Below are 11,428 nucleotides of genomic sequence, written 5' to 3'. Positions count from 1 at the left end.
GTGTGTGTGTGTGTGTGTGTGTGTGTGTGTGTGTGTGTGTGTGTGTGTGTGTGTGTGTGTGTGTGTGTGTGTGTGTGTGTGTGTGTGTGTGTTTTACTAGAGATGTAAGTGTGGGACTCGAACCCTCGATGGCGCCACCAACATATACGACAAAAAAAAAGGAAAATGTATAAAACGTGCAAATGAGAAATGTACAGATAAAACACATTTGACAAATAATATCAAGAGGAAATAGCAAAAAATAGAAAAATAAATAAATAAAACAGAAGAATTTCAAGATAATATAGTTTGATTTGAAATCAAAATACTCCCTAAAAATAAAACACTCAAAGGAAAAAGAGATAAAAAGGGAGATTTGTTATTTCCTATCAAATTGTAAACTGTAAATATTTTAATTAGGTTAAAGAAAATAAGAAATATTAAAATACAAAGCCGTTCAGAACTTTATTTTAATTTTGGAATGTAAATGACGCATAAATCATTTTTCATCAATTAGGAAATGAGAAATAAGATAATTCTTAAGAAAAGACCTCAGTTGAAGGAGAGTAATGAAATCGACCGGGTATATGTAAGGGGTTGAGAAACGCGGGTCATTTGTGTCTCTGTCACTATCACTGTCGCTGTCACTCTCACTATTACTGTCACTATCAGTATCGCTGTCATTGTCACTGTCACTGCCAATATCAGTATCCTTATCACTGTCATTATCACTATCACTGTCACTATCACTATCACTATCACTATCACTATCACTATCACTATCACTATCACTATCACTATCACTATCACTACCACTGTCACTACCACTATCACTACCAGCACCACTACTATTACCACTATCAATATCACCACCATCACCATTGCAATAATCATATTTGAATGTACATCTTCATTAGCACTGTTTTCCACGTCTTTCTCTTCCTCCTCCTCCTCCTCCTCCTCCTCCTCTTATTCCTCTTCCTCTTTCTCCCCTTTACCATTCTCTTCCTCATTCTCCTCTTCCTCCTCCTCCTTATTACTTCGCACTCTTCTTCCTTCTTACTCAACTTTTCCTTCTCCTCCTCCTCCTCTTTTTCCTCCTCCTCTTTCTCCTCTTTACCCTTGTCTTCCTTCTTCTCCTCTTCCTCCTTCTTCTCCTCCTCCTTATTTTCACTTTGTACTCCTCTTCCTTTTTACCCATCTCTTCCTCCTCCTCCTCCTCCTCCTCTTCCTCCTTCTTCCACATTTTCCTTCCGCACCCTTTCTTCCCTACTCGACCTCCCAGCATCTCTCCCTCCTCCCTTCCTCCCCTCTCCTCCATTCCCCACCATTCGTCCCCCCACTTGAGTTCCGCCCCACTTTACGTCCCCATCCCCCCTCCCCTCCCCTCCCCACCCCTCCCCTCGCCGTTCCTCTTATGCAGTGTGACAGTTGTCATCCGAACCCCCCACTACCAACCCACCACCCCATCTTCACCCATCAACCTACTGAACCCCTACGCGCGCGCGCGCGCGCACACACACACACACACACACACACACACAACACACACACACACACACACACACACACACACACACACACCTCGTGGCGCTGTGGTTAGAGCTCCCGCCTGCCAATACGGTGATCTGGGATCGAACCCCGCCCAGGGCTGAAATAATTTCAGTATCGCTTCGCTGCGGGTTGTTACTCCAACTCTCGTGGGCGGGGAGTTGTGTGTGTGTGTGTGTGTGTGTGTGTGTGTGTGTGTGTGTGTGTGTGTGTGTGTGTGTGTGTGTGTGTGTGTGTGTGTGTGTGTGTGTGTGTGTGTGTGTGTGTGTGTGTGTGTGTGTGTGTGTGTGTGTGTGCGTGTAAGGTCACAGTATTACCCGTAGATCGGTCATACGAGCTCTGAGCTCTCATGCGGGAGGTTAATAACTGTCAATCACGAGTCCAACACGTGATCACACGTGCGCACATACACACGCGCACACATACACACGCACGCGCACGCACACACACACACACACACGCACACACGCACACGCACACACACACACACACACACACACATACAAACGCACACACACACACATACATACACATACACACACAGGTCCACCCCCACCCTTCCCCCGTCCCCCACGCCCAACCTAACTCTTCAAGTCACGTGACTGATGACTTGCGGGGGTCCCCTACTCAAACGAATTTAGGTCTCTCTCTCTCTCTCTCTCTCTCTCTCTCTCTCTCTCTCTCTCTCTCTCTCTCTCTCTCTCTCTCTCTCTCTCTCTCTCTCTCTCTCTCTCTCTCTCTCTCTCTCTCTCTCTCTCTCTCTCTCTCGTAAACAAAGCCTTTGTATAGTTGAATAATTATATAATTAGACCAAATGCGTTGACGGGGGCCATGTTGAAGTGGTGCACCTACAGGTGAATGAAATCGCCTGGTGACCACCAGAATTGAGGTGCCCTTTTTTGTATTATATCTATTAGTCTTGAGTGGAAACAGATTAAGTTTGTTGCACATGATCTTCCCTGTCTGAATCCAAATTTTCTCGGGTTTAGTATATTGTTTTCTTCCAGATATTTTATCCATCTATTCTTGATAAAAAAAAAATCACAAATTTTGGTTAGTGCTTGTAAGGGAGACCGGTCTGTAATTTGTTGGTTCTTCTTTGTTTCCTCCTTTATATATTTGTACAATATTGGCATTTTTCCAGTCTTTTTGTATTTTTCCTTCTTTGAGTGAGCAACTTATTATGTTGTATATACATACACTGAATGGTTCCCAGTGAACAGATTAATATATTTTCAACCACAAATCACTTTTAATTTCATGCCATCGCAGTCGAGACTGAGAGTAGCTCGAAGGAGACACATTGGAAATTGAAACGTTGTCGAGCCGAGGACCCGTGACACGGGTGAGCCGAGTTCGAGTCCTCGGCTCGATAACGTTTCAATTTCCAACGTATGCCTCCTTCGAGCTACTCTCAGTCTCGACTGCGATGGCATGGAATTAAAAGTGATTTGTGGTTGAAAAGATATTATGTTGTATATATTTTAGTATCCAATTTGCAATTCCGTCTGGGCCGTGATTTCCTGACATCGAGATTCGTTAATTGATCCATTATTTCTTTTTGTGTTATTGTTATTTTCTTCACGGGTTGTGATCGCACTTCACTTCCTTCGTCCCAATGCTGTACTTTCTCTCTAGTGAAAACCGACTTGAAGTGATTGTTCATGACTTCAGCTATTTCTAAATCTTCTGTATATTCTTTATTTCCATGGCATAGTTTCACCATTTCCTGTTTATGTTTTAGTTTACCATTCACATATCTATAGAAAAGTTTAGGCTGATCTTTACATTAATTATTCTTTGGTGTCTTTTTCGTATTTTTTTTTCTCTCTCTGCGCACTTTTACATATTCATTTCTATGGTTATATATATTTGCCACTTTCCAGATTTTGTATATTTTCCATCTTGTCTAAGCTTTATCTCTTCTATCTTTCGCCTCGCTGCATCTACTGTTGAACCAGCACTTAATGTATACCTTTTCCTATTCCTGTCTTAATACGTATTTATTCATTCCTTCATTATAAATTTCCATAAAAATCATCTATTTCTCTTTCACCTGTGTCTCTTCTTTGAAAAAAAAATTCCAATTTTGCATTTTGAAAGAATTTCTTAAGTTTTCGAAAGTCCGTTGTGTTGTACATCAGTCTTCCTTTTCCGTATTTCTCACTTCTCTCTATATATATATTTCCTCCTTTAGTTCAACCTCTATTAGTATGTGGTCACTCTTTCCAAATGGTGTCTTCTATTCAATTTTATTCACAATTTCAGGTTCTGCTGTATATATCAAATCTAGTCTCGACGGTTCTTCATTCTATACCTGGTATTTCTTTTTACCCATTGCGTCATTGTATGTTCTATAGTCATGTCAAGTAATACATTTCCCCATAGATCCTCTCCGCCTTTCACTGCCACCCCTTCCCAACAGATTTCCTTGCAGTTAAAATCTCCCATATGTACCAGGTTACCTCCATCCTTCAGCATCTCGTTTAACGAATGTCTTGTACCTTCTAACATTGTTGAATGCTGGCCCTCTTTCCAAGAGCCCGTTTTTGGGGACACATAAATCACCACAAACTTTCTACTTTTCATGTCGCTGTCTTCAATTTTAGTTCACTCAATCCTAAGATTAATGCGTCTGTATTAGTATAGGCCATTTTGATTTATTTTTCTCCATCCCGTTTTCAGTTCCTTTCGTTTCGCTTACCTTGGTGTGCTATTTTCTCAGCCTCATGTCTAAGACTCTCCAATAGAACTCCTTGTTTTCGGTCTCAGTTGTTTTCGCGGGTTTTTTTTTTTCATCTCTTAGTATTTTCTCACTTTCTCTTTCCTCAACATTCATTTATCTCTTTATCTATATACTGTTGTAATGTTCACTCTTTGTTAACCTGATTTTGCCAATATGTCTTCTGCTACCATATGTGATCTTAGTTTTATCTTTAGATTATTGTCCTATTCTATATACTTCTTCTATTTCTTGTTCTACTCCTTGGCAATTGTTTTTGCCATTTCGTTTTCTGTTTGTTTTTTGTTTTTTTTTTCTCAAGTACCTAACCAAACCATGTTTTTCCTTTAGTCCATATACTACAATGTTTTGGAAAGAAATTAAGAGAAGAAGAGGAGGCGAATCAAGTAGAGAAGAAAAGATAAAAGGTGCAGATGGAGAGATGATAATGGAAGAGAAGGCAGTAAGGGGAAGATGGGCAGAATATTTTAGGGAGTTGTTAAATGTGAAGGAGGATAGGGAGGGAAAGATAGTTGCAGTGGGAAATGCTAAGAAAATAAGAGTGATGAGTGAGGAAAATGGAGGAGAAATAAGGAAGGATGAAGTCAAGGCAGTTGTTAAGATGATGAAAGCAGGTAAGGCACCTGGTCTGGATGGATGCCAAGCAGAGTGTCTAAAAAAAAAAAAAGGAGGTACAGTGATGGTGGACTGGCTGGTGAGGTTATTTAATGTTTGCTGGAGAGAGGGTAGAGTGCCGGAGGACTGGAGGAGTGCCTGTATAGTTCCACTTTACAAGGGAAAAGGGGACAAGTGTGAATGTAGTAGTTTCAGAGGGATTAGCTTGTTAAGTGTAGTTGGAAAGGCTTATGGGAGGATCTTGATGGAGAGGATTGGGAGAGGAACAGAGGGAGTAATTAGTGAGGAACAGTGTGGATTTAGGACGGGTAGAGGTTGTGTAGATCAGATATTTGTGGTAAGACAAATATGTGAGAAAGCTATAGGAAAGGGGAAGGATGTTTTTGGGCTTTTATGGATCTGGAAAAGGCTTACGATAGGGTAGACAGAAAGGCACTGTGGGAGGTTATGCAGATATATGGGATAGGAGGAAAGCTTCTAGGAGCTGTCAAGAGTTTTTATGAGAGTAGTAGAGCTTGTGTCAGGATTGGAAATGGAGAGAGTGAGTGGTTCGAGGTAAAGGTGGGACTTCGTCAAGGATGCATTATGTTGCCCTGGCTGTTCAACTTATACATGGATGGGGTAGTGCGAGAGGTAAATGCAAGGGTAGTGGGTCAGGGATTGGAGATGGTTAAAGAAAATGGAGAAAAGTGGGAGGTGAGCCAGTTGTTGTTTGCTGACGACACTGCACTTGTGGCAGGATCGGAGGAGGGATTGAGGAAGTTGGTGACAGAGTTTGGGAGAGTATGTGGTAGAAGAAAGCTAAAGATAAATGTGGGTAAAAGTAAGGTGATGAGATGTACAAGGGGTGAAAGTGGCAGTAGACTGGAAGTGAGCATTAAGGGAGAGCGACTGGAGGAAGTGAATAGTTTTAGATACTTGGGTGCAAATGTGGCAGGAAAAGGTGGAGTGAAGGTGGAGGTAGAATGTAGATTGAGAGAAGCGAATAAATGCCTTGGTGGATTGAAGAGTGTAATGAGGAATAGACATTTTGGGAATGGATGCTAAGAGGAGACTGTATGAAGGAGTGATTGTGCCAACAGCACTGTATGGGACAGAAACATGGAACATAAGAGAGGAAGAGAGAAGGAATTTGAATGTGTTTGAGATGAGGTGTCTGAGAGGTATGATGGGGGTTACTAGGCTAGATTGAGTGAGAAATGAGGAGGTGAGGAGAAGAATGGGGGTGGAAAGGGAGTTGGGAGATAGGGTTGATGAAAGAGTATTAGGATGGTTTGGACACATGGAAAGAATGAGTGAAGAAAGACTAGTAAAAGAGGTATGGAAGGCAGATGTGGAGGGAGTGAATATGAGGGGACGTCCTAGGATGAGGTGGATGGATGGGGTGAAGGGGGCTTTGGGGAAGAGGGGAATGTCTGTTGAGGAAGGACGGGAGAGGATAGAGGACAGGGGTGAATGGAGAATGGTTGTATATGGATGATGTTGTGATTGCATGAGGTGGAATGGGCGGGGGGATGGGGGGTGAGGTAGTATGTGTGAGCAAAATTTGATGCAGCCCGAAGGGATTTCTCCCCGTCTTCTCCTTTTATGCATGGGGGGACGGAGAGGGGGGGTCGCCGATTTAATTAAGCGGCCTTGCTGTGGATGTGCTGTGTCTTGCGACACTGCTTCTGACCCAGGGCAGTGGACAAGGTGCAGGGATGACCCGTCATCCAGGAGGTGCTAAGATAAAAGGGAGGGTGGAGGGGTGTGGAGTGTATTCAGGGATGGAATGGGTTGGAGTGACTTTATGCCTTTTCCTTTTTGGCTACCTCCCTTGTAAGGGGGAAAAAGCTTTGGTATATGTATGTATGTATGTACTACAATACACTTTTCTCTATCCACTGTATCTCTGACTCAATTTGCTTTTTCTTTGATTACTTGTATAATTGTGTCCTTTGTATTTTCCTGCACCTGTTATTGTACTATTTCTATTCGTTTTCTCTATTTTCATTCCATTTCTTAATTTTCTGTGTGTGTCTGTAATAATAATAATAATGATAATAAAAATGGTAATGATAATAATAATAATAATAATAATAATAATAATAATAATAATAATAATAATAATAATAATAATAATAATAATAATAATAATAATAATAATAATAATAATAATAATAATAATGATAATAGTAATAATAATAATGATAATAATTATAATAATAATAATAATAATAATAATAATAATAATAATAATAATAATAATAATAATAATAATAATAATAATAATAATAATAATAATAATAATAATAATAATAATAATGATAATAATAATAACAATAAAATTATTTATCTAAAACATGGAAACCGAAGGTTGTGTGTGTGTGTGTGTGTGTGTGTGTGTGTGTGTGTGTGTGTGTGTGTGTGTGTGTGTGTGTGTGTGTGTGTGTGTGTGTGTGTGTGTGTGTGTGTATTTACCTAGTTGTATTTACCTAGTTGTATTTTACGGGAAGGGGAGCTATGCTCGTGGGATCCCGTCTTCATATCTCATTTTATCTAAACTATTTTTAAATTCATGTATTGTTTTTGCACACACCACTTTCTCATCTAACTTGTTCCAACTGTTTATTACTCTGTGAGGAAAGCTGTTCTTTTTCAAGTCTCTTCTATAGCTGTCTTTTTTTTTTCTTTCCGTGTCCTCTTGTATTTCTGTCATCCCATTTTATCAGATTCTCTCTATCAGTAATTTCTATGCCTTTCATGATTCTGTAAATAGCTATCAAATCTCCTCTCTCTCTTCTTTGCTCTAGTGTCTGTAGTTCAAGTTTTTCTAGTCTCTCTTCATATGATAGTTTTGAGAGTGTTGGTACCAGTTTTGTAATTGCTCTTTGTATTCTTTCAAGTTTTTTTATACATTTTTTTGTACTTGGTGACCATAGCGTTGCTGCATATTCCAATCTTGGTCTTATCAGGGTGATTAGGATTTTCTTCACCATTTCTTCATCCAGGTATGTAAATGCCACTTTGATTGTTCTTATTGAATTATAAGTTTCTCCAAAAATCTTATTTATATATTTCTCAGGAGACATATTATTCATAACAATGACTCCCAGGTCCTTCTCATTTTTTACATTTTTTATTCCTTCTTCTCCCAATTTATATGTTCCTGTTATTCTGTTTTTGCTTTTTCCAAATTCCATTATACTACACTTTTTTGTATTGAACTCCATCTCCCACTTCCTACTCCATTCCTGTACTATATTTAGGTCTCTCTGTAGTGATTCACAATCTTCTTCAGTTTTCGCTCTTTTCAGTAGTTTTGCATCATCTGCAAAGAAGCTCATATAGCTTTCAATTCCTTCATCCATATCATTAATATATATAGCAAACATTATTGGGGCCAGAACTTTTCCCTGCGGAACATCGCTTATTACTTCATCCCATTTTGAGTGCTGGTTTCTTATCACTACTCTCATTTTTCTTTCTTGCAAAAAGTCTTCCATCCAATTTAGTAGTTTTCCCTGTATTCCTCCTTCAGTTTCCAATTTCTTAAGCAACTTCTTATGTGGTACTTTGTCAAAAGCTTTCTTTAGGTCTAGAAATGCACAGTCCGCCCATCCATCTCTTTCTTGTATTATATCTATTAGCCTTGAATAGAAACATATTAGATTGGTGACGCATGATCGTCCTTGTCTGAATCCAAATTGCCTTGGATTTAACACTTTGTTTTTTTCTAAATATTTTACCCATCTACTTTTGATAATTCTTTCACAAATTTTTGCTATTGTACTTGTTAGAGAGACTGGTCTATAGTTTGTAGGTTCTTCTTTATTTCCTCCTTTATATATAGGTACTATATTTGCTTTTTTCCAATCTTCTGGAACTTTTCCTTCTTTCAAGGAACTGTTTAGTATGCTATGTATTTTGTCTGCCAGTTCATTCCTGCATTCTTTCAGAATCCAGTTTGCTATTTCATCTGGTCCATGCGATTTTCTGACATCAAGATGACTCAAGTGTGTCAATATTTCATTTTTTGTTACTTCTATTTCTTCCATAGGGGGGACTTTCTCTTTCCATTCAATCTCTTCAGGTTGTATGTTCTCCCTTGTAAACACCTATTTAAAATGTTTGTTCATAATTTCCGCCATTTCCATTTCCTCTGTGTATTCAACTCCCTCTTGTCTTAATTTCTCCAAGTCTTGTTTGTTTTTCAGTTTATTGTTTACAAATCTGTAGAATAGTTTTGGTTGATCTTTACACTTTTCTATGACATCTTTTTCATATTTTCTCTTTTCCTCTCTGCACGTTTGTACATATTCATTTCTATAACCGGTATGTATTTTCCATTTTTCAGGTCTTCTATCTTTTTTCCATCTGGTCCAGGCTTTGTCTCTTTTGTCTTTTAACTCCCTACAACTTTTGTTGTACCAGCATTTTACATATTCTTTTTCTTGTTTTTGTCTTGGGACATACTTTTCCACTCCTTTTTTGTAATTTTTTGTCAAAATATTCCATTTCTCTTCCACTGTTGTTTCTTCTTTGTATATTTCTTCCCAGTTTTCTTGTTGAAAGAATTCTCTTATCTTATCAAAGTTTGTTTTTTCATACAGCATTCTTCCTTTTCTATATTGCTCATTTCTCTTCATATATTTTTCTTCATTAAGTTCCAGTTCAATCAATATGTGGTCACTTTTACTTATTGGTGTTTTATATTCAATCTTGTCCACTATTCTAGGTTCAGATGTAATTATTAAGTCTAGTGTCGATGGTTCTTCTTCATTTCTATACCTGGTGTTCTCCTGTATCCATTGTGTCATTGTATGGTCAGTAATCATCTCAAGTAGAGCGTTTCCCCATGAGCCGTCTCCACCCTTTACTGTCATTTCTTCCCAGCAGATTTCTTTGCAATTAAAGTCGCCCATTAAAACTATTCTTCCTCCATCTTCCATTATTTTATTTAATGTTATCTTTGTGTCCTCTAACATACTTTTATGTTCACTCTCCTCCCATGAGGCTGTTTTCGGAGGCACATAATTTATCACAAATTTTCTGCTCTTTTTATCTCTGTCTTCCACTTCTATCATAATCATCTCTACTGTATTCTTTCCATATATGACACCCTTCACGTTTATATCCTTCTTAGTCAGGAACATAACTCCACCCCCTTGCTTTGTCTCTCTGTTTTTAATCCAATAATTATATGCATCATGTCCTACACTGTTGGGTGGTAGTGGGCCTTTTAATTTTGTTTCTACAATTCCCATTATGTCCGGTTCTTTTTCTTTCAAATAATCATTCAGCTCATTCAATCCTGTTATTAATCCATCTATATTTGTGTAAGACACTCTTAGTTTTCTGTCACTTCCATTGTGTTCTCTGTTTCCCTTATGTTTTTCTCTTGTATGTCGAACTGCCTTAGTTTCATATTCACTACTCTCCAATAGAATCTCTCTTTCTCTGACTCCGTTCTGCTCTCGTTTTTTTTCTTAGCTTCAAGTTTTTTTTTGCTTTTCTTCCTCTCTTTCCTCTTTATTCATTTCCCTTTTTATCCATACCTTTTTATATTGTTCACTTGTTGCTAGTTTCCCTGTTTTGGATAAGATATTCTCTGCCGTCGTTTGTGACCTGAATTTAATCTTAATTGGTCTGGTCTTATCTGTACTATACTTTCCGAGTCTGAATTTTTCTTCAATTTCCTTCATAATTTCTGGTTCATCTTCCTGAACTAATTTTAGTAAACTGCTTACTTTTTCCTTTTCATCATTGGTTCTTGAGGTTCTATCTGGGTTATGTTTCTCTTCCATTCCTAATATAATTATACATTTCTTTTTGTCGGCTAAGTCTCTTACTATATTCTCCTTCTGTCTCATCACTTTAATAACTGAGTCTTCAGTTTGTTCTCTCATTTGCTGTTTAATTATATCAGTAAATGCAACTTTACTGTTTTCTTTTATCGACTTCCATCCCTCTCTGTTTTCTTTACTATTCCTCTTCAATTCCTCATTCTCCACCTTTACTTCTTTTAACTGTCTTTTCAGGTTTTCTATTTCATCAGTTAAGTTTTTGTTCGCCTTCTCTAGTTCTTCCAATTTTTCAACCCTTTGTAGAATATTGTTAACATGACCGAACCTACGCTCCAAGTCCTCGATCATCTTATCGACCTTCTCTTCTAGTCTTGTCAGTCGGGGGGGTTTGTGTCCCCCCCCCCACCCTCTTTAAATCCCTGGAAAATATTCTCATCACTTTCTACTGTATTGCTCTTATCTATACTTCTAATCTTTACATCTTTATTAGACATTTCATCGTCGTCGGGGGGCCGTTTGTTTGCCTTTCGCCTGTCTGCCTGGGCCAAGTCTACTCCTTCCTCATTTCCTTCCATTTCCCTCAGTAATCCCTCCCCTTCTCCTCTTTCCCTACTTTCCTACTACCCCACGAGCAATTTCCCCCCACCCTGTAAATACAAGAGGCACTTCTCTTTGCGTTGGGATCCACAAAACTTCAATTTTCTTCAGAGCGTCTTCTAAGCCGTCCGTTCGTTGAAGTGTGTATGTGTGTGTG

At 38.7% G+C, this 11,428-nt stretch overlaps 1 protein-coding gene across 1 annotated transcript in view; it reads left to right on the top strand.

The window, feature by feature from the left end:
• Positions 1–11,428, top strand: part of LOC143021761 (uncharacterized) — a 184,667-nt gene that overhangs the window by 46,512 nt on the left and 126,727 nt on the right. The gene's annotated exons all lie outside the window — the stretch shown is intronic.

Source organism: Oratosquilla oratoria, chromosome 42 (assembly GCF_046742065.1).
Source record: "Oratosquilla oratoria isolate Oo_2021 chromosome 42, ASM4674206v1, whole genome shotgun sequence".
Taxonomy (NCBI): Eukaryota; Metazoa; Arthropoda; class Malacostraca; order Stomatopoda; family Squillidae; genus Oratosquilla; species Oratosquilla oratoria.
This window is presented reverse-complemented; position numbering and strand designations above follow the sequence as displayed.